The 23,884-nt window shown below is 39.2% G+C and overlaps 1 long non-coding RNA gene across 3 annotated transcripts in view; it reads left to right on the plus strand.

Moving 5' to 3' along the window:
• Positions 1-23,884, plus strand: part of LOC123642543 — a 132,463-nt gene that overhangs the window by 77,538 nt on the left and 31,041 nt on the right. For all 3 annotated transcript variants that reach the window (XR_006736477.1, XR_006736478.1, XR_006736476.1), the window contains exon 3: positions 9,025-9,182. This is a non-coding gene — a long non-coding RNA (uncharacterized LOC123642543). The remainder of the gene's footprint in view (positions 1-9,024; positions 9,183-23,884) is intronic.

The following is a 23,884-nucleotide window of genomic DNA, read 5'->3' on the forward strand; positions in this document are numbered from 1 at the left end:
GAGTTGGAGAATTGTATGTGGAAGGTTTATTAGAAAATGCTCTTGGGAAATACACCTGTAAGGAAATGAGGAAAGTAGCATTGGGCAGAGGGAGAAGCTGACCCACAAGGCTGTCCCTCCATTTGGGACAACTCAGGACTCAGCCACCCTATGAAGAGCTCTAGTGCTGGAAAGGTCCCTCAGAGTTGCCCCAAACTGAACCACAGAAGCCAGGTCTTTTTCTTTGTATCCTCACATCAGCTGCTCCTTGAGAGAGCGCTTAGTAAATGATTGCTTTATTTTTACTCTTGTTATTATGTTATGAACTGAATGTTTGTGTCCAAAATTCCCATGTTAAAACCTAACCTCCAAGGGGATGGTGTTAGGATGTCAGCCACTGGGAGATGATTAGGTCGTGAAGGTGTAGCCCTCATGAATTGGATTAGTGCCCTTATAAGGAGCTAACAGCACTGCTCTCTCCTTTTATCATATGAGGGCATAGCAAGAAGGCAACATCTATGAGCAAGAGAGCAGGCCCTCACCAGACACCAAATCTGCCTTGATTTTGGACTTATCAACCATCAGAATTGTGAGAAACAAATTTCTGTTGCTTATAAGCTACCCAGTTTCTGATATTTTGTTGTAGCGGCCCAAATGAATTAAGACATTATTATTCTTAAAGTAAGTGGGTCCTTCTGCTCAACACAGGCACCATTCAGGGAGATTTGGGGCCATTGTATGGGTGACTTCAAAGGCCCAAAGGATGAGAGTGGAGCATAAGTCAGATGTGCAGCACTGGAATGAACAGAAAGGCAATGTCATCCTAAGATAACTACAAACATGTACAGGGTATCAAAATATGGGGAGAAGCCAGTCCCCCTACCCAGCAGGGATGAATGAAGCCCTAGAGTCTACTGGCCTGGGCATCTTACTGCTCTAAGCCGGAAGGTTTCCAGCCTGGGCTGCTGCCAGAGTGGGTATAAGCAGTCCCTTTTTAGGCAGAACATTATCTGGATTGGATTACATGGCTGTAAACTGATCAGTGCATCCTCATATGCTGTCAAGCAGCTGAGTTCAAACAATTGGACTATTTTAATAAGATTAGCAATTGGCCCCTTCGTATAATTTTCTCTCTGCAGGATTCCATTCAGAATCCTTTGGGTTCTTAGGGAAGTAGTAAGATTTCAGGGTGCCCTTCATTTTCCTTCCTGAGGCAGACACAGCTAAAAAAGGCCTACATGTCTGTCACCTAGAACTACTTGTGTACCCAAAAATGGGCCAGAGAAATGTGCCCAAAGTCAGGGGAGTGGTAATGTGGGCAGGAGGTTTAATAGGATGAATATGTCTTCTTGAATAGTAAACCTCACAATGGGTGTGCTTGTAACTCACCATGGATTCAAAGCCAAGCTCTGCCTACAAAGGCCAGAGTGTAACAAATGGCCATATGTTCAATAATGTGAGGCAGAATTTCATAATTACATAATGGTTAAGGGTTTAGAATAAAGGTTGTGGAATCGCACAGCCTACTTTTCAAATTTTAGTTCTTCCACTTACTAATTTTAAGAACCTGATGAAATGATTTAACATCTCTAAACCTTACTAGTTTCCTCCTCTTTAAAATGGGATAATAATGCTACTTGTGGCAAACGGACCTAAGCCAATAAACTTATTCACAAATACTAGATCCTCCAAGGATTATTATTATTAGGGGTTTTTTTGGTAGATAGTAGATAGCCTGTAATAATTACAGGTAGAGGGCTATGGGTTTCCTCCTCCAAAATCTCCCTACCAGGTATTACTTTGTAATGAAAGCAAGTCTCAAGCCAATTCTCAACTTCTTCCACAGGTAGGCACAAAAACAGTCATCCCATCCATTCTGTAAATGTGACAAAGTCCCAGGTCTCTATAATTATTTGTAGGGTAATATGAAAATTTTTAGAGGTAGAATTCAACTTATATTTCTAGTAGGAGCCAAGTAACACCATCCTCTCTTCAGAATTCTAAATCTAGGGATTCATTTTTGAAGTGATTAGGGTACTGGGTGGTTAGATTCTTATATTCTGTTTTAGTAATGGGGAGAGGGCCTGTATGATATTTCTATCCAATGCCTGGAACACTATTTCACCAGCGAAAAATGATTTCTAACATTTTTTATGCTACTTAATAAGCCTTTGGTGTTGATCAGAGATCTTGATAGCTAAAGTACTAAAGTAGTTTTGTAGTAACTGCCTCTGAAATATTGGTTCTGATAAGGTCTTGCAAAGGCTAACTAGCCATATGTGAGTGTGTTTTCCTGATTAGAGTTCTTTGAATATTAATGGACCACTCTAAGGTGGTTTTAATTAGGGCAATTAACTAGGTAATTACCCTAAGAAGATTAAAACACATGCACATTCTACTGTCTATGCTGACATATTTTAAAGTTAAAGACCACATAGAATATCTACTAGAGTTAAATGAGATAATCCAATGGTGAGTTTTAGGTATTAATGTTAATGTAATATTAGTAGGTATCACCACATAATAAACTCAATAAGGACAGGAAATTTTTCTGTCTTTTCCCCTGCCGTATCTCAATGCTTAGAATGTGTGCATGTAGCATATTGTTGTTGCTCAACAAGTAGCTGTTGAATGAATGAATGAATTTTTTAGGCCTAGTCTGATTCTCTTGAGGATGTTCAGGGCTTAGTGCAGTGCTGGGCATAAAGCAGATGCTCAATAAATATTTACTGATTGATATGAATGAATGAAGAATAAGCAATTGAGTGAAAAAAATGAAGAATTCCTTAAGGAATATTGTCAAACTAGATCAGAACAATGCTTCATGGAAATTTATGGTATGCTGTATTTATAGCAACTCTAATGACAATATTTTAGATAACTGGTCTGAGCATAGTGGCATTATAACCAAACAATGTCCCTACCTGAAGAATACAGGTGAAGAGATGCATATTCGTCTGAAGACAGGGCTCTTAAGGAGTCATTGGAGGGCTCCCTTCTAAGCTCATCATAGTCTCTGTTAGAGATTGCCATTTTTAATTTTTTATGGCATTTTTTGATAAACAGTTCTTGATTTTAATTATTAAATTTATAAATTTTTCCCTTTTTGGTTTGCACATTTTGTATCTTGTTTAAGAAATTAATTCTTTTCTAGATCAAGGTTAAAAATATATACTTCTTTGTTTTTTACCGAAAGTTTTAAAACTTTGTCTTTTCTCAGAGGTCATCAAGCCATTGAGAATTGATATTTTGTGTATGGTGTGAGGAACTGTAGGATGTACAATTTCATTTTCCCCCCATAGGGTTAATCATTATTTAAATATAATTTTATTTAGTCCCATAACCACATTTTATCACTTTGATCTTTTTGGCCAGTGGGTTTTTTGAGGGGGTGTGTTGCACAAGTCATGCTAATTTCAATCTCCTACCTATTAGTGTGAGTGGGGGCCCATGGTTAGGTATTTGGGGAGAGAAGAGCCTTCCCTCCACACACCCCCTTTTCCAGCTCCAACTGTTTGAAGCCTGACACAGGCCAAGACTTTTTTCTCATTAATCATCAAGGATGTCAGCCTTTTGGGGTTTAGGGTACCTTCTTTATTCTAGCCTCTCTGTTTACCTTCTCCTGCTGCTTTGTGCCCTACCAGCTTCACATTTCATGTGCGGCCCAATAAAACGGAGGCTTTGTGTTACTAGGAATAAGGAATTTCAGTACCAAATTATTTCTTCTTATTGTTGATTCTGGCCTCAAGGACTTTGAAAACTCCCTTTAATTTCCTGACAGCTCATCCATGTATTAAAAATATATTTTAAACATTTAATTCAAATTTTTAGATATTTTATACCATGAGGGAGTTTCCAAAAGCATAGTCTTTCATATTGCTGAAATAGAAGTCTATGGTTTTATTTTTTATGTTTATATCTTTGATCCATGCAGAAATAATTTTGATATATTAAAGGGTATAGGTGATAGGGATTCTGATTCATTCTTTCTAAAATCAGAAAAATCTAAAAGTCCAGTTAGCACAACACTATTTATTGAATAATTCACAGAATGGAAGTTTTAGAATGATGTAATGGGGAAAAGAACATTAATACAAACATGAAAAGACACAGGTCCTGCCTTGGAAGATCTTACAGTCCAATAGACAAACAACCCCTATTACTACCACTTTGCCAGTCTACACTGGATGCAATCAACTTCTTGTATCACTGGGGCTATTTGTACTAGAGATACCTCCATCTCTTTTGAGCTCAAAATATTTACAGAAATACATATACTGTTGGGAGTATAATGGAGGATATATTAACTTTTTCATGTTCATTGTTGTGTTACTATACATAGTAGATGAGTTTCAGAAAAGTTGTATTACATTTAAATCATGTTTTTAGTTCCCTTGGTGAGTTTTCTCTTTAAGGGGATTATACTTTGAATTATTTTTGAAAATCATTTTAAGAAGTAAATAATTATTCCCTAATTTTTCTCTGATGCATATGAGAGTTTTCATTTACTAAATTTCTTAATGCAAGATACACTTGCATAATTCAGATTCTTGTCTAATAGAGGAAAAAAATGTAAGGAGACTGAATTTTAAAAGAAAATCAATGTGTATTTTAAAAAATGCAATTGTTGGAATACAGACTTAAAGACATTTCATAAGGATCATTTACATGAATCCAATTTGCTTGCTTCTGCATGAGAGGCAACATTTTGGGTGATTTTTTTTTTCAAAAGCTAATTTTTAAGCTTTGTAGGGTAGGTGCCAAATGGTATTTTTAAAACACTCATTTAAAAAAAGAAGAACGTGCAGTTTTGCCTGGAGTACAGATGGAGCCTGTGTCAATTGAAGGCATTTTGCCTAAGGACACAGAGAAAATCACTTTTTCATAAAGACCATAAACTCCACTCTTATGTTTTTGTTCATTTTAATTTGCGGATGGGGGAAGGAATCAAATAGGGGGCATAAGTTGTTCAATTGTTTGAATAATCTCATCAGTCAAATTTTATATCAATTATGCTATAAAAATTATTTGACTCTCAAATTAGTAATATAGTTTTATATGAAGGAATAGGATCATTTCTGGTTATTTCTTGTTACTTCTCATTGATTTTTTCCCTATTATGTCCAGATATAGACAAAATTCTATTCTATATCTATATTTAATACATATCTTCTATATCTCCTCACTTTGGCCCCCTGAAGCATGCAGTATATTAATAGTGTTAAAAATGATGATAGGAACTCTCATTACCTGTGCCAGGCATTGTGCTAAGAACTATGGAGGCAACTTTTCATTGAAATTTCAAAACGGAAATGAGGAACCAGAGAGTATTTGAGAGGTAAGGAGTAGGGCCAAGATCTGAGTATGCACTTTGGCTTTAAACCCTTGACCTCTACTGCCCTACAAATAGCCCTTTGTAAAAACGTATATATATGTGAAACTGTTAGTAAATGGATGATATAATCTTCATTTATGGACAATGGAAATATGTCTGTTGCATAATGCTATGTGTAAAACTCAGGTTGTAATATAGTATGTGTATCAGGATCCCATTGTTGTAAAAATAAATTTGTGTATGATTTTCAATATTATTTAAATCTTTGAATTTCATTTTTCAGGGAGCATTTTTCAGTCATGGTTCTTTATTACAAGCAACAATCTGGGGGGAAGAAAAAAATAAGCAGCACCACATGGCCATTAGTAAGATCTTTGGTTTTAATACCATGTGCTGCTACATCACTTATAGATGATAATCTTCTTTTTCACTTTATTTTCTTCCTTATGCTTTTGATTATAAAGCCAATTCTCATATTATCAAATAGCTGAGATAAAATTAATCCTGCCTGGCAATAATTTCTCACCAGTTTTCTATTTTTAAAGATTAACTCATTTTTGTCTGTCCTCTCTATATCATTGAGGGGTATTGTGATGGGGTCAAGCTATAGAAATCCCTGCACAAAGTGGTCTATACTAAAAAAAGGAGATTTATAGACTCCCATGACTGGAGTGCAGAGGTTGAGTCAGAGGTTCTCAATGCCATCAGGGTACTAGAACAGTTTCTCTGCGATTCATTTGCCTCTGCTCTCCCCACTGTGATAGGCTCATTCACAGGCTGGCATAAAAAGGCTGTAGCTATTCCAGGCTCCGCATTCTTACCCTACTCTCTTTAGAGGGAGGAAGACTATCACCTCTGATAGTTCCTGGGGAGCCGTAAAGAAACTTCTTTTCCAGAGAAGCCCCAGCAAATGTCTCCTTGTTTCTTACTGGCCCAAAGAGGGTCACCTGCATATTTCTGAACTAATTACTATATAACTAATTTATTACTAAATACTAAATACCACGAAGCTGATGTGGAGGGCAGGTTCCTAAAGCAAAATTTGGATGCTTTTGGTGGGAGAAGAGGAAAAGAGAGGCTGAGGGGGCCACCCCTGTACATTGGCTTTTCTATTCCAGCTCTTTCCATCCACACACCCCTCCCCTAAATGCCACCTTCCCACCTCGACACACACTCTTAACCCTTCCTTACTTCATTGGTGCAACGGTGTTATTCCACCTACCTACTGAATTATTTTCCTCATTAAAGGTTTTACACTCACCTTAAGAATCTAACATAACTTGTTTGGGGCCACAACATCAACTCCAGGCTCTCACAGCCATTGAAATTTTTCTCTTCCCAAACATTCACCACCACTTGATCTATCATCCTAAATAAAGTTCTCATTTTGCCCCTTCCCTACTGAAATCGTCAGTTTTCCTGCTGCATAACAGGTGAAGTTCATTCACCTTATCCTGTCATTTGCAAATTTCAACAATCTGGCCTCATCTACAATTTAATTTTTTCTCTTGTCCTTCCCCTTACTATTTCTAGAAAACACCATATTCTTTCTTACCTCCACAACTTTGAAAACACTGTTTCCTTCCATCTGGAAATCTTTCTTTTCATAGATCTGGATAACTAAATAACATTCCATACCATGTACTTCTGTATATTTATGCCTTTTTCTGTGAATTATAACTGTTCATAAAAATACAAACTAGCAACGTTTCTATAAATGTATATTTCATTCATTAGTTTATTCACTGACCACGTTCTATCATGTTCTACGTGAGTAGATGCCCACCTTCCTCCCAGTCTCGTGTCACACTCTCCTTTTTCTTGCCTGCTTTAATGCTATTTCCTGTTTTAGAAATTCCATACACGTATCCTCCACCCAAAATGCTCTTTTACCACCTCTTCATCTCAATAAACCCTATTCCTCCTTTATGTGTCTCCTTGAATGCTATTTCTTTAGGAAAACTTTCTCTGACTCCCAAAAGGTTTGGTCCTCTTGTTATATGCTTTTATGGGTGGGACCATCTACTTTTCTAATACTTATTTCAGTCGTAATTAATTATCCATTCAATTATGTCTTGAATGCCTATTTCTCCTTACATATCTCCAAGCACCTAACTTAGGGATGGACTGGGTGCTGCATTCTTTTTAAAATAGATAATGGTGAATACTTTTTCTTCACAGTGGTAGTTTTTTTTTTCACTAATCTTCACTGGCTAACAAGCACTGCTTAATGTAACATTGGTTTTGTCTTTGGATAAAGAATTGTACCCAAATCGTTTCATTAGATTTAGAAGCTTCCTAGAAATAGACACAAACTGCCAACTCCAGAGCTTTGAAGTCACTTTATTTCCAGCCCTTCTGCTGTCTTCTCCTCCTATCCTTAATCCTCTCGCTTGCCTAACAAGTGAGTCATTCCTGTCACATAACATTGAAGAAGCTCCCATTTGCTACTTTGAGTCCTGTTCCACGTCTTCTTTTCCTTAAGGACAACACACAAGATAAAAGATTATAAGCATTACGTGAATGTCTCTTCATCGTGTCTGGACTTTTCCAATCAGCATTCCAAAATATTTTGTTAGTTTCAAATGAGATGTAATTAAATGCTATTTTGTATCAAATGTCAAAAATCCAATTAGCTATTCAAATAGACTCCAAAATTCTTTCAATTTTGTCATTATTTCTGAACACTTGAGGATCTATTTAGTCAAAATCTTATACTGTTGGAACTGAGGATACAGAGTTTCAGAATGAGTTTTCAAGAAACTAATTTCAGGTATATTCCTATTGATCCTGTGATATCTTCCTGTGAGGGCTATAGAAACAAATATTTCTCTTCTATCTTAAAAAATGGGGAAATGGTAACTAGGTCAGTGGCCCACTTTTCTTTAGAACAATGAAAATGTTCTAAATTTTGGCAGTCCAATCTGGTAGCCACATGTGGCTACTGGGCACTTGAAATGTGACTACTGTAACTGAGAAACTGAATTTTTAATTTTATCTAATTTTAATGAATTTAAAATTACATCATCTCATGTGGCTAGTGGTGGTTACTATATTTCACAGCACAGCTTTATATGTTCAAAGTGATGGATAAAGGGCTTCTGGATTTGTGAAAGGAGAGTCAAGAAGTGATGGTTAATTCTGGTCCTCTCTCTCCTTATTTCTCCTTTAGGTGAGGGGGTAATTCAGAAGCAGACACTTGTTTCTAAAAGGATGACCTGCCTATGTGGGACATTCTGTGCTGTAAAAACTACACATCACCTCATTGGAAACACTGAAAGACAGCACTTCCACAAAAACAATTCCTTAAGCATGTTTAAACAGATATGCTGAGTCTCTTGTAAGACTCAAATGTAGGAATGTTGAAAGGATTCCGCGTCATACCAATAATATGAGTACATATTGTGGCTGAGTGTTTGTGGAAATATTGCACATCCACCCAACTCATCACCTGTTAAGTCACATCTGTATTTAATTTTCAAAAGTGAAATGATCCATAATCATTTCATTCATGGGAGTTGGTGCCAATTCATTTCTGGGAGTTCAACCACCAGCTTCTGGAATTGAGACACAAACATCTTATTATAAACAGGCTCTATGCAGGAGCTTTCAATCATGTTTCCCCTTGGAAAAGTATCAGTAATTTCATATTTGGTCTAATCAGTTTCCGGAAGAATGTTTGTTGACATCATTTTTTGTATTCCCCACAGGTTTGATATGGAAAAATAGCCTGGTCATGTTCAAAGAGAGAGATTAGCACTGGTACTGTCTTTTGGCCAGTTGGAGTCTTCACTTCTCTGCAGTCGAGGTTTGGAAGTGGTTCTATCCTGGCACAAGAGAAATGCCTTTGTGAAAGGCATATTTGGAGGTATGTTGGCCAGAAAGGCTGGAAATTGATCTTAACACATTGATTTCATCATGTCCATGTTTAAGTTGTGGCTGCTGTTTGCTATTTTCAGAGACAAGGCCAATGTCTCAACCCATATTCAAAGCTCTCCGTCATCCATCAAGCCAGACCAAGGTGAACAACACTGCACAGGCCCTTCTCCCTCACACTTAAAATTTTATCTATGTGAATTTTCATCAAGATTAACATCAAAGGCAGCCTTGAAGGCAAAGAGAAAAGATTTCATAAAAAAGTAACATGCAGCACGAGCATTCTAAAAAAAGAATAGAGGTTTTCTGTCTGGACAACATACTGCTGTGATGGTATGTTTAAGAGCACAGAGGCATTTCCCATTCAGGCTATAGCTGTTTTCCATGCTCCAATTGTGGCAACTCACTGTGCACTTATTAAGCACCTACTATGTGCAAAGAACTGAGCTCAGTGGTATAGGAGGATTCATTTTAAGCCTAGTTGATTTTTTAAGCCATGCATTTTTAAAAATGAATTTTTATTTAAAAAATTTCAAATATGTAGGAAAATTGAAACACTAATATGATGATCTTCTATATATTCATCACCCAGCTTTAATAATTAGCAAGCATTTGCCATGCTTGCATCATTTATCTTTTTCTGTTGTAGTTGTTATTGCTAAATATTTTTAAGTGAATCCTAGGTTTCATGTCATTTTCTTTTCTTTTTTTTTTTTTGCTTTTTACCGTAGGGTTTATTATTTTTTTTTTATTTTTTATTTTTTATTTTTTATTTCGGCTCTTCATGGGGGTACAACAGCTCAGGTTATATACATTGTCCATGTCCTGCCCATCCCCCTGAGTCAGAGCCTCAGGCGTGTCCATTCTCCAGACAGTGCACCTGGCATTCACCATGTAGTCATACCTCCATCCCCTCCCCACTCCACACCTCCCCGAGTCAGCACCTTCAAGCATGACCATTCCCCAGATGGTGCGCAACGCACTCATCATGTAGGCATACATCCATCCCCTCTCCCTCTTCTCAGTCTGACATCCAATTGGTATCCTTCCCCAGTGTGCATTTAGGTGATGATCAGGGAAACCAGTTTTCTGGTGAGTACATGTGATGCTTGTTTTTCCATTCTTTGGATACTTCACTTAGTATAATGGGTTCCAGCTCTCTCCAGGAGAACCAAAGAGATGTCGTATCATCGTTATTTCTTATAGCTGAGTAATACTCCATGGTATACATACACCACAGTTTACTAATCCATTCGTGGATTAATGGGCACTTGGGTTGTTTCCACATCTTTGCGATTGTGAATTGTGCTGCTATAAACATTTGGGTACAGGTGTCTTTGTTATAGAATGACTTTTGTTCTTCTGGGTAGATGCCCAATAATGAGATTGCTGGATCGAATGGTAGGTCTACTTGAATCTGTTTAAGGTATCTCCATAATGCTTTCCACAGGGGTTGCACTAGTTTGCATTCCCACCAGCAGTGTATGAGTGTTCCTGTCTCTCCGCATCCACGCCAACATGTGTTGTTTTGGGATTTTTTGATAAAGGCCATTCTCACTGGAGTTAAGTGGTATCTCATTGTGGTTTTGATTTGCATTTCCCTGATGATTAGGGATGTTGAGCATTTTTTCATACGTTTTTTAGCCATTCTTATATCTTCTTTTGAAAAATTTCTATTCATGTCATTTGCCCACTTTTTGATAGGATTGTTTGATTTTTTCTTGCTGATTTTCCTGAGTTCTAAATGGATTCTTGTTATCAGTCTTTTATCTGATGTGTAGTATGCGAAAATTTTTCCCCATTCTGTAGGCTGTCTTTTTGTTTTCGTGATTGTTTCTTTGGCTGTGCAGAAGCTTTTTAATTTAATCAGGTCCCATTCATTTATTTTTGTTGTTGCTGTGATTGCCTTAGGGGTTTTCTTCATAAATTCTTTGCCTAGACCAATGTCTGTAAGAGTCTTTCCTACATTTTCTTCTAGAATTCTAATCGTTTCCCATTTAAGGTTTAAATCTGTTATCCACCGTGATTTGATTTTTGTGAGAGGTGAAATCTGTGGGTCCTGTTTCAGTCTTCTACATGTGGCTATCCAGTTTTCCCAGCACCATTTATTGAATAGGGATTCTTGTCCCCAGAGTATGTTTTTTTCTATTTTGTCAAAGATTAGATGGCTATATGAGGATGGTTTTATATTTGGGTTTTCTGTTCTGTTCCACTGGTCTGTGTCCCTGCCCTTGTGCCAATACCAGGCAGTTTTAAGAACCACAGCTTTGTAGTATAGTTTGAAGTCTGGCAAATCAATACCTCCCATTTTGTTTTTATTGATTAAAATTGCTTTTGCTATACGGGGTCTTCTCTGATTCCATACAAAGTGTATAATTATTTTTTCTAGATCTGTGAAAAATGATGTTGGTAATTTAATAGGAATTGCATTGAATCTGTAGATTACTTTGGGTAGTATAGACATTTTAACAATGTTGATTCTTCCAATCCACGAGCATGGTATGGATGGATTTCCACCTATTTACGTGTTCTGCAATTTCCTTCCTTAGTGTTTCATAGTTCTCTCATTTTCCAACACACTTGTATATATCTCCAAAAATATTAGCATTTTCTTCCATAACTACAGTGCCATAATCACACTCAATAAAATTAAGAATAATTCCTTGGTAGCCTCCAATAAGCAGTCTACAGTCAAATTTTCCTACTTATTAAAAAATGTCTTTTTAAACATTGATTTGTTCACATCAGAAATGAAACAAGGCCCAAATATTAAATTAACCCAACCCAAACCAATTTTCTATTATAAAATATCTAATGTGCATATTATATATTTTTTATAAAATATTTTTGTATTTATATAATAGAATATATATATATTTGATATGTTGAAGAGGTCAGGTCAGTTGTTCTTCAGCCTTTATACTCCCAAATTCTAAATGTTTCTACTTACGTCTTTGTGTTGTTATTTATCTTGATCCTTTATTCCTCCATTTTCAATAAACTTAAAAGTTTATGTTCAACCTTTTTTTGGCAAGCATACAGTGCTTCCTGAGTGCTGCTCTGTGTTGCCGGTTATGATGTTGATTATATCACTCTCTAAGCATCCTCCTTCTCCCCCCAAAAAGTTAAAGGTGACTTTGAGGGAATCATTTAACCCTGTAGAACTTCAGTTTTCTCATATAGACAATGAGGACAATAGTAGTACATACTTGCAAAGCTTGGTGTAATGAGTACATGATTTAATCTTTATAAAGAACATAACATGGTGCCCAGTACATCAAAAGACTGTAAAAGATGTTAACTGTTATTATGAATAAGATATATAAAGTACTTAGTACACTGGTCTAGGAGACTCTTAATGTTAGCTATTATTGCCTTTATGATTTATTTTGGCTGAACACCCCAGGTAAATTTCACTGGGTAGACAGTATTTGAAGGATAAAGTGAAAAAGGTGTAGACTCCAAGACACTGAGGCTCAGTGAAATATCTCTGATAAGTTTCTTTTTAGGGCTAGACTGTAAGCTTCAAGATGGTAAGAATTTATTAATTCCTGTATTAATAGTATATAGCCTGGTGCATGGCTTTCAATAATGCATGAGTAAAAAGCCCTGCACAAAATTCAACCTTAGTTTGGCTGGTCCCTTATTGTAGAGTCCCCTGCCTCTACCCTGTGATGCCCACGTTACAACTCCTTATTGCTGGCTCTGGACATTTGCCCCTGCCATCTTCACTGCTCAGAAGACTTAGGCCCTTTGGCTTCTACCAATGGAAGTTGGACCAGTTCTTCCATGCCATTTTCTCACCCATCTCCTCTAGGAGGACCTTTCTGAGACTGTTTCACCCTAGATCACTCTTTTCCTCTTCTCAACACCTACACCGCTTACCATTAGCCCACACAATTTGATACTGATAGTTTATAAATATGTAGGTTGTTTTAATTTCTCATAATTTCCCACACTTCCATCTTATTTCCTGGGAGTTAATTGTGAACTCTTTGATGGCTGATATGGTATTTTCTTCCTTTCCAACTTCTATTCTTCTCTTCCCCAACCCCCACCCCCCAACCCAAACACCTGACACAAGAGTAGACACATAGTAGAACTTTATATAAATACTACTTACTAATTTAGCATCTCCTTGTTACACTTGTTCGATGTACTTGGAAACTCAAGGACATACTCATCAGTACACTTCCAGGATGAGGTTGGTTGTAGCTCTGTGCTCAGAAGCATTCTGTGCATAGCTCCATTACCACTGCCTTATGATTTCTTCTGTGCCTGTGTCCCATCAGACTGATCAAGTAAGTTCTGGAAACAGAAATTATGGATTTTTCACTTCAGCTGCCCTCAGATCTAGTGTAGAGCTTGGCATGTGACTTATGGTCAATCAATGAATGATGAATTTAAGAAATGGTGGGTTAAGCAATTGATAAAATTCACTTTTGTCCAAAAAATAATTTTGACCAAACTGGTTTAGTCAACAACTTAAGATGTTTGAACCATTTACATATGTGGGCCCAGTCCTTGTGAAAATATGAAACACAGTTTTAGGAGGCATATAAAATTAAACCTAAAATATGAAATGGAAAAAAAAATTAAAGAGAGCCATTGACTACTAATGGCTTTATTGTTCTGCTCAGGAACATTATGGAGCTTTCAAGGTTTTATACCTAAAGAAAAACTCTAACAGTAGAATTTCAGACAGGAGAGAGAGCTATTTTGAGGCCTCTTGGTACTGCTTAATTCACACTCAGGAGATAGCTCTTCAGGATGCTTCACTATTGCTTCTCTTTTCCCACACCCAGCAACCAAAACAAGGCAGCTTCAAGTCCTAGGAGGTACAGAACAAAAATAGCCTATGCTCATGTTGTAGGTATGTTTCTTCCACTATTTGCAGTAGAACTGATGAACCAGGTTGAAGCATGTCCAGGCTGTGTTCCACACACCTTCTCCTGAATCCTGAGCCCAAGTATAAATCAAACACCCCCATGTTGGCATTCAAGAGAAGAATTGACATTTCAGTGTGTTAAACATTGACATTTTCTGGTTCAGTGGCCTAGCCAAAAGTAAGGAAAGAGTGTTACCCAATTATCTTCATCCTTTGAGCCAAAAAGATGTCCTTCCTTGAGTTTTACTCCACCTGACTGTTGCCTGGCTTGTGGGGGAAAAAGAAAGCTCACTTCAAGAGCTGGGAAAGTTGGCACTGATGATTTAACATAATTTAGTTAAAAGTTAATCCTTCCCTGCCTCGAGCCACAGCTGATTATTTAGAGAATTATTGCCATTCATTGTTCATTGAGTTTTATCTTTTTGAATTTCCACTGATGTAGCATGATGTGTTACTAAGAAAAATATTATGATTTTAATTGCATTTTGGCATCTTAAAAGAGTGTTTCACACTGCTTAACATCTGCAGTCAACAGATGTTTAAACACCACTCCCTCAATGACTAAAATTTGGCAAAATGTGTAATCGTTGGAACAGCTTAAAATTCTAAATATATTTCTAGGAACATGATACAGGCAGATGAAGTACTACTTGTATGTGTTTTATATTAAATATTAAAATATTATATATACCATCTGTCTAGGAGATGACAGGTTTCATGAAGAAAACAACAACAGGCAAGAGATGTTTCAATTCTACCACCTAAGAAATATTCTATAAGTGGGGTTATGTCTTATGGTCACTGTCAATTGCAGTAGGGACCCTTTTTTTATGTGCTACTATTTACTGGGGTTAACTCTAGAGGCCAGTAGAAGAAAATCTGGGAGGCAGACAGGTTGATCCCTTCTGCTTCTCCTTTTGGAAGATTCCCAGAGCTTCCTTGCAGATAGACTCTGATGTTAATACTTCATACTTTAGTTCAAATTAATTGGCCAACATTCAGTTAACTGAAGCAAAGACCCACTCATATCAATGTGCATGTGTGTCTGTCTGTCTATCTGGGGAGGCAGGGTGCAGAAAAGGAAGAGGATTGCCCAATTAATTTTTGACCAACCAACTGTCTATCTTGGTTAGCATAGCTTAAAGAAATCCAGAGATAATCATGAATTTCATTTCAATCACAACTTTCAACAGTCTACCCCCACTGACCCTCTGATAACTCAGAGCTTAGCAGAGAGCTGCTTGCTGTCCCCATGTTAAACTAAATTACAATGGAAACCCCATTTCCACATCCAGCATCCAGGAGGCTGAGGGAGAAAGTGTGAGAAGCTCACATTTTCTAGAATGGTTAAGTTCTCAGTCACAGGACTGTACGGTATTTGAGATTCTGGTTGCTATGTGAAAGCTTTCAATAGATAACATGTCTGCCGGAGCTCATGATGCACTTCTGTTCCCTGCCCTCCAATGGTGGAAGATCCTATTGAGGAGATAAGATTCAAATACATAAAATAATAGAATGGTATAGGTATGGTGGTGGCTAATTGGGTGTGTCAGCTTGACTAAGCTAATGTGCCCAGTTGTTTGTTCAAGCACCAGTCTAGACTTTGCTGTAAAGGTGGTTTTTTTTTAAATGTGATTAATATTTAAATCAGTAGACTTTAAGTAAAGCAGATGACCCTTCATATTATGGGTGGCCCTCATTCAGTCAGCTGAAGGCCTTAGGAACAAAGACTAAGGTTTCCCAAAGAAGAAGGAATTTGGTTTCAAAACTGCAGCATAGAAACCCTGTATGAGTTTCCAGCCTGGCCTGACCTGTGGATTCTGGACTTGAGACTAACTGCAACATCAGTTATCTGAATTTCTAGACTGCCCCCCTTGCCGTGCAGATATCGGACTTGTCAGCCCTACAATTGAATGAGCCAATTTCTTAAAATCTTTCTCTCTCTCTCTCAGTACATAGATGGATAGATAGATAGATGGATGGATGGATAAATAGACAGACAGAGTTCTGTTTCTCTAGAGAACCCTGACTTTGATACATATGTATATGTGACATCTGGATTCAGAGAAGGTGACTGGCATGGAGGAGGTAGGATCATGCGGAGATGAATAGGATTAGACTTGGAGAAGTACCATGGAGGTGATTTGTCAAGAAGGGGAAGCAGCTTGTAAAGAGACTGGGCGATGGGGCCTGTGCCCGTGAGGGGGCTAGTGGAGAGTCCTAGACTGCTGTTTGGAGGTCACGTGTTAGAGGGCAGTGGGTACTAAGCCTGGATGGACTCGTGGGACCTTTCTACTGATGTGTAGAAAAGAGCCCCTTCCTTTTTCTTCCATGCAATAGGCTTAGCAGAATTATTGCATTTTTTCAGAACTGTGTCATCTTTTCTCCAGCCCTATGATGACAGAGTCCACTTCAGTCTGCAGCTGTCCCCAGCCATCCGTATATCCTCTGTCCTTCCTATCCACCCCAGAAACATTTTCTCTTCCTAAGAGGGATGCTCACCAAAGAAATATAAAATGAATCTCATCAAGGAAACCTGGAGAATGAATGTGAAGGTAAAGTCACAACATTGGAGTGAATAGAAGAAGGGTTCCTTTTTGAGTGAGTAGAGAATTTCAGAGGGTCCAGGAGAACCGGAAACTCAGGACCCAGGAAGGTGAGCATCCCTGTTTATGCAGCATCAGGGACCATTTGAGTAAGTGGATCTTTCACCTGATATTTAAATGAATAAACAATATCGATGTCTCAGGGACAGAAATGGTGCTTTTGTATTTAGCTCTGTCCCTCTTGAGAGGTTGCCACCAGACTGTGAGGGTGGGATGACTTAATGAACATTAAAAACAACACTAAAAGCCCAAATCTAAGACTTATGCAAGGTATCCATGTAACAAACATTTGTACCCCCTTAATATTTTAAAATTGTAAAAAACAGTGTTATTAGAAAAATGCTCCGGGGAGAGGGAGTGGCAAAAAAGGGAAAAATCAGAACTATCAATAATCCTACCACCTGAAAATTACATGATGTAAGAAGTGACATTCTCCCCTCTGAATCTCCAATCCCATTGCTTGTAGCCAATATCTTATTCCACAAACTCTGATGTGCAAAAAATAGCACTTTTTATGTAAAATTAAATCTAATTCTGAGCCTGTAGCCACTCTCTTCAGCCTATCAGCTGATGAGTAATTTACTCTCAGCCATTATTGTCACCCTCCGGGGTAGGCAAGTGTCCCAGGTTTTTTTGTTTTTGTTTTTGTTTTTAGTATAGCACCAAACTCTTGTGAGGTCTCTTCAGCCATTGGACTTAGTCTAGGATATTAACTGCTGGGGTGTCCATAGTCTCAGACTACATGGTCTCTTCCAGTTCTAGCTTCTCTGCTGCCTCTTTTCAAGCCAGGAACATCTCTGGCCAGGCTTTGGAGTTCCCAGCTCCCTCACCCAGTCTAAGATCTTCCTCCTCTTCAAAGTGCTTCAGGACTCACAGACTTCTATCCCATTTCCATTTCAAATGCCTTCTCTTCTCTCTTCAGCTCCTCCAGGACCAAGTATAATCTCCTCAATGGGTTTAGGTTTTATAAAATTCAGGACCAGGATCGGAAGTATCTTGCAGACAACTTTGGCTTCTGGCCCTATGACAAACGTTTCCCTTGCGGCAAGAGGCCATAAAAAGGCCTGACCATCTGCTTACAATGGAGGATGGGAAGAAACACAGGGAGGACAAATGCATGTTAATATTCCAAAAATTATACCACCACAAACTGTTGACAATTTGGTGAGTATCTTTCCAGAATATTCTTGTGCTTACAAAGCAAAATATTTATCTAATCATAAGCTTTTGTTTTTTAAACAAAAAGAGGATAATACTATATATACATGCAGTTGCACCTTGCTTTTTTTTCACTTAGTATAGTGTAGATATATTTCTAGATTATCTTTATTTTATTCAATGACATTGGGTATTGTTCCACTAATGAATACTCAGGTGGTTTCTGTTGTTTTGCTCTTTTACACATACTGTATTGTATACACACACACACACACACACACACACATCCTTGTGGGTTTTCTTTAATCATCACTTCCTAGAAGTGAAATGACTAGGTTGATCAAGTGGCTAATGAATCTTTAAGATTTATTTGCAGACTACAGCATAGTTCTTCATTTCACTACATTGTGGGCCCTGGCCAGCTCTGGCAGGTTAGAAGACAGGGCCAGAAAATAAATTTCTGAAGATTGTAAGCTCCATGAGTTTGATAAAGGTGGTGGGATTGGTGCAAAGATTATTCCAAACATCTCCTTAGTTTTCTCCAGTGATTAGGACTCTCACTATTAATGTTTAGACAACAAAAACCTGAGCTTTACGATTAATCAGCCCAGTGACTCTGGACAAGTCATTTCCCACTCCAGATCTCAGGTGGATCATTTGTCACATGATGATGGGACAGACACATGATCCCCTGAGGACTTCCTGCAGTGATGTCATGCGTATATTGTATGTTCTCTGAGTCTGTACACATGGTTCATACACATAGACTGTCCCAGGCTGGTACCTAGTATCCATCTATCCACCCTGCCATGTTTCTTTAGTCTCCGACTTTATATTTTAGCAATACTAAATTTTTGTGTTAGCTTGTGCTCTCCCAAAACCAGACTCCAGGATAAGGAGTCAAGTTTAAGAGGTTTATATTTGGAAAATGCAGGAAAGAACAGTAAGGAATAGGGAGGGGATATAGTAAAGGGAGGTGGCTGATATAAGGTGTGTTATCAAGCCAGCTGTCACAAGCTTAAGCCCAAAGAGCAATGCTGAGAACGTATAAACCCTTGCTTCAGAGTTATCTGACCTGAAGACCAAGGGAGCTGGGGTGTTTATACCCCAAATCCTATCAGCACACCCTGATGTGCTAATGTGCTAATTACCAGCACATCTAGCCCACCATGAAAGGCTGAGCTGCCTCCCTTGATTTAGAGAAAAGCCTTCAGGTCAAAAGTGCAAGAAGAGTTCTCTGGGACACAGCTCAGGGGTGTGGTCACAGTACCCACAATGTCTGCCAAGTGACTGTCATAATTCCCCTTCACATCCAGGTTGTTTTACTCTTCTGTGTCTTTACTCATGTTTTCCTCTCTCTTTTCTCTTTCTTATTAATTTAAAATCCTCAGACTTCCAGGGTTTGTGCCCTGTCTCTGCTACTTGGTAGCTGTGTGACTTTGGGCACATTACTTAAGCTCTGTGTGCCTCAGTTTCTTCATCTGTAAATAGGTATAGTGATAAGTTTCGTCTCATTAAACAGTTATTAGGATTAAATGGCAATGGTGGAAAGCACTTGTAGCAGTGCCTGCCACTTAGTAAGTCTTCAATAAATGTCAGTTATCATATTTACTATCCTTCAATAGCCACTTAAAGTGATAGTTCAACCTTGAAGAGAGCATCCTTGAGACCCCAGGCTGGGTTAAGGGCTCATGCTCCTTCTTAACATTTTTTTTTTTTTTTTTTGGAGACAGAGTCTCGCTTTGTTGCCCAGGCTACAGTGAGTGCCGTGGCGTCAGCCTAGCTCACAGCAACCTCCAACTCCTAGGCTTAAGTGATCCTACTGCCTCAGCCTCCCGGGTAGCTGGGACTACAGGCATGCGCCACCATGCCCGGCTAATTTTTTCTATATATATTTTAGTTGGCCAGATAATTTCTTTGTAGAGACGGGGTCTCGCTCTTGCTCAGGCTGGTCTCGAACTCCTGACCTTGAGCGATCCACCCGCCTTGGCCTCCCAGAGTGCTAGGATTACGGGCGTGAGCCACCGCGCCTGGCCTCCTTCTTAACATATTATGGTGACATTTTCCATATACAAGTTTGTCTTCTTCTGTGGACAGTGCGTTCTCCAAGAAGGCATCACTATGGCTTACTCAGGTCTGCATCCTCTGCAGTTAGTGCAAGGCCTTGCCTGCTATTCAGTTAACAGATAATAAACAGAGACTTAGATTTCACCCACTCAGAGATAAACTCTGTGCTTTAAGACTCACTCTGAATAAAATGTAAATTTCACCAAACAGTAAACACTTTCTTTATTCTAACATACACACTGTCACTACTGCCCCCCTTGAAACACACACATACACTCACCACTTTTTTACGTTTCTGAAATCAGGTCAAGTCAATCTTAACACAAATATTTTTTTCACTTCATCTGTCTTTCTTCCACAAAGTAAGCTGTTATTTAAGAAATGGTAGCCCCACTATTAAAATTGACAATGTATGGTTTAGACTTCAAAGTGCAGGATAACGTGGAAACAGTTCTCAGTTCCTCTTCAAGAAGAAAGCAGGTTCCTGGGGTGTTTCCCCCCCACCCCCCATGGTGTGGATCTCATCCTCCTGTCATTCTCCCAGCACTATCCCGGGAGCTGAATCTGCTGCGTCTCACAGGGTGTCAGTCTCGTGCTGATCAAGGCCAGGCAGGCCAGGCTGGTAGGGTCCCAAGAGTGAGAAGGGGCAGAAGAATTATGTGGGATGGAAGCCATGTGAGGGTCAAGGCAGAGATGCCAAACCTGATGTCAGGATGAGGGAGTAGGTGAAAATGGGCACCAAGGGACAAAGTTCCATAATGGAGTGAGAGTAGCAAGAAAGTGGGAAGTAATAACCCAGTGCAGAGGTGCGGACCCAGCCAGAAAGTTATCCTGTGCTAGATGACAGCTGCATGGTGTGTGAGTGAACGGGCCTGGAGCAGACACCCCTAAAACAAGACCCAGGATAGAGAGGCCACTGACAGTAGAGAGCCAGCCCTGGGTACCCGATGGGAGAAGCCGTTGGGGGTGTTGGAGGAAAAGGCATTGACAATGATCCACACCTTGGGAAGGTTTGGTGAGTTATTAAACATTGATTCATTCGATTTTGCTTGAAGATAAAAATAACCCTGGTTAGAAAATTTTAGAACATTGGCTTGCTCATATTATTAAACCAGAAAAAAAAAAAAAAAACTTTGTCAAAAAGAATTAAAAGCAAATTCAGGTTCGAATCCAGGCTCCTTGACATACTAGCTGGACGAATGTGGGTTAGCAATTTGGACAAGTTAACTTCCCTGCACTTAAGTTTTCATCATCATGAATACAGATAATATCCCTGCAGTGTTGTGAGGAATCATTGAGATAATAAGATGAAGATAGTGATGACCTATTGAATACTTAATATGTACCAGGCACAGTATCAAGAGTTTTCCCATATTTTGTTTTATTTTCTGTAGTCAACCTACAAGATAGGTACTATAGGTTCTTATTTTACAGATGCAAATTGAGTCTAAGTGTGATTAAATAACTTGTGCTACATCTCATAGCCATATATATATATATAAAACATCATTCATGGAATACAGGAGGTGTTTAACACATGCGAGTTCTCTCCTCTCACTCTGCCTGCAGTGCTAGCCATAGGCGATTTTAATATTGTCTGATTATTGAAGATAAACCCTTGGAAGAGTACTCCTTCTCTACTGGACTAGAATTTGTTAAACTATCATCATGTTCTTTGTGAATTTGATAGCCTTTTAATCCACCGAGGCCATGACCTTATTGTAATGTGTTGACTTTGTCTGCCGCCAGTGTTTCTCGAGGGACCTCCATCTGCATTTGTTTGTGGCTGGTCTCTCAGTGACATTTCCTCCTTTACCTGATTCCCAAGATAATTTGCTTCTCATTTGAGCTTGAGCAGCCTGAGAGATAATGTCAAAATCAATCAATCCCCCGACAAGCTTTATAAATACAATCCCTTGGCTTTGCATAAAGGATCTGTCTACTGCTCCATTCTCACAGGAGCGGTGGGACCACCCAGAAGAGAACGAGGAAGTTAGAATACATCCTAGAACATGCAATCTCATGCATGGTGAGACTTCAGTGTCATAGCACCTCAGACCCAGTGTGGGAAGATGGGAGCTGAGGAGATGTCATCCCCTGGGACTCCTGGGAACTGCAGATGGGACATGGGAGCCCTTGGTCCACTGTGTATAATCAAGATCCCCTTTAGAGAGCCACAGAAACAATCCCTGAAGTCCCATCTTCCCTTCTCCCTCGGTGTGACCTTCTATGCCAGGGGAGGCAAGGATGCCTTGGGAGGTTTGAACTGGTTTCTGAAGAGAGGTTAAAGCTGGACTTTCACGTTTATCTCCTCCCTCAGAAGACAGCCAGAGGATACAAGCCATGGACTGATTGCAGCCCATTGTGGATTTGCCTTATAATGTTTTAGTACAAAATTTGAATTGGTTGCAACATTTAAAATAAGAGACATCACATGAAATTCCAGATTTCTGGCTTCTCTTGACAAATTACATCTGATAATCCTGGGCTGGTACTTCCATGGGCAAGAGTAGACTGAATCTAGGGAAGCCTCTTCAGATGGGGCAGGTGCTGTTCTGTGTGCCCTGGTCCTCACTTGGCCCTGTGCTCAGTTAGGTTACCTGTCTGGTTCCCTGGGCATTTGAGTTCTAAAAGAAGGAAGGGGAAGAATAATAATATTGGGATTAAGAGACTTATAATCTAGTTTAAACCAGGAAAAGTAAAATGTACTTTATGTAACTATTTCCTTTATATATTAACCCAGTTTTGCAGAAAGAGAAACTAGAGATTAGAGAAGTTAATTAACATGGTATAAAAGTTACATGGTTGGTAAGTGGTGAATTTGAGGTTTGGTCTCTCTGGCTTCAAGTTGTGTGACCACAAAATCCCACTCTGCCACAATGGCCTCACCTAGGACCTGCTTCCCCTTACGAGTAGGATGCCCACACATTTCTGCAGCCCCAGGGCACTTGATGCCCTGTCAGGTATCTCAGAGTTAATAATATACCAGTTACCATTCTTGGTATCAGGAAAATCCAAGTGGAGTCTTGTTTTTCTCCTGCCCTGGCTGGCATCCTCTCTGCTCTCTGAGTCTCTAATGAGAATATGTGCAGTGATATTCAAACAGAGTAGGAGAAACCTCTTTGTATATCACTGAGGTTACCATTTGCATTAAGGGGAAAGAGATTGGATGACTCTCAGTCCGGCAATTCAGCAGCCATCTGCACTTCACATCACTGGCCTGAATTTTCAGCCTCATTAAATTCTTTCAGGTCATCTGGTCCCAATCTCTGTGGTTGCCGAGTGCATTTTTATGTCCCATGAGTTATTGCCATTTCTAACCTGTGCTTTACTGCTCCCACCTCCCAGTACCCTTAATTGCTCTTGCAGGACTTCTGGTATTATTTTAAAAGTCTTCCCTACCCCAATTATTTCTGAGAGCCACAGGGGTTGCTGCATGTGTATCAGACACTTTGTCCTCTGGGTTTCTACAGGGTGTCCAGCTTGTTCTGTCAGAGCTCCCTAGTGAGCCATTTTTGCTATGCACCATAGTCTTCCACCTGACACCACTGCAAAGAGGTGTTCAGGCACTCTGAGGTCCATGTGGTGGGTAGAATGGATGCTTCTCTCTTGTGTTCTGCTGGTAGCCCAATGTCTTAGAATGGTTGATTTTTATCACAACACCCCTCTGCCTCCATATATATGAATACTCCTACATTGCTCCATGGGATTCAGAAGAGATGTCATCAGGAACTGGTGACAAACAACACTGAACTAGGGTTTGCTTCTCCCCTTTGGTGACTAAGGCTTTATTTTTGCACCAAGACTGTCCACCTAATGCCCTGTTCCCTTAGCCTGAGTTTCCCCCCAGGTGGTTCTTCACTCCCCTGTGCAAACCTTTGCTGTCTTGCCTGTACTGGGCATGGCTGAATGTCAGTGACGGCTGTGGCTCAGAGTCAAGTTGGAATCTTTGAAATCTTAGGTGGCATTATTTAT

This window comes from Lemur catta, chromosome 7 (genome assembly GCF_020740605.2).
Source record: "Lemur catta isolate mLemCat1 chromosome 7, mLemCat1.pri, whole genome shotgun sequence".
Lineage (NCBI taxonomy): Eukaryota > Metazoa > Chordata > Mammalia > Primates > Lemuridae > Lemur > Lemur catta.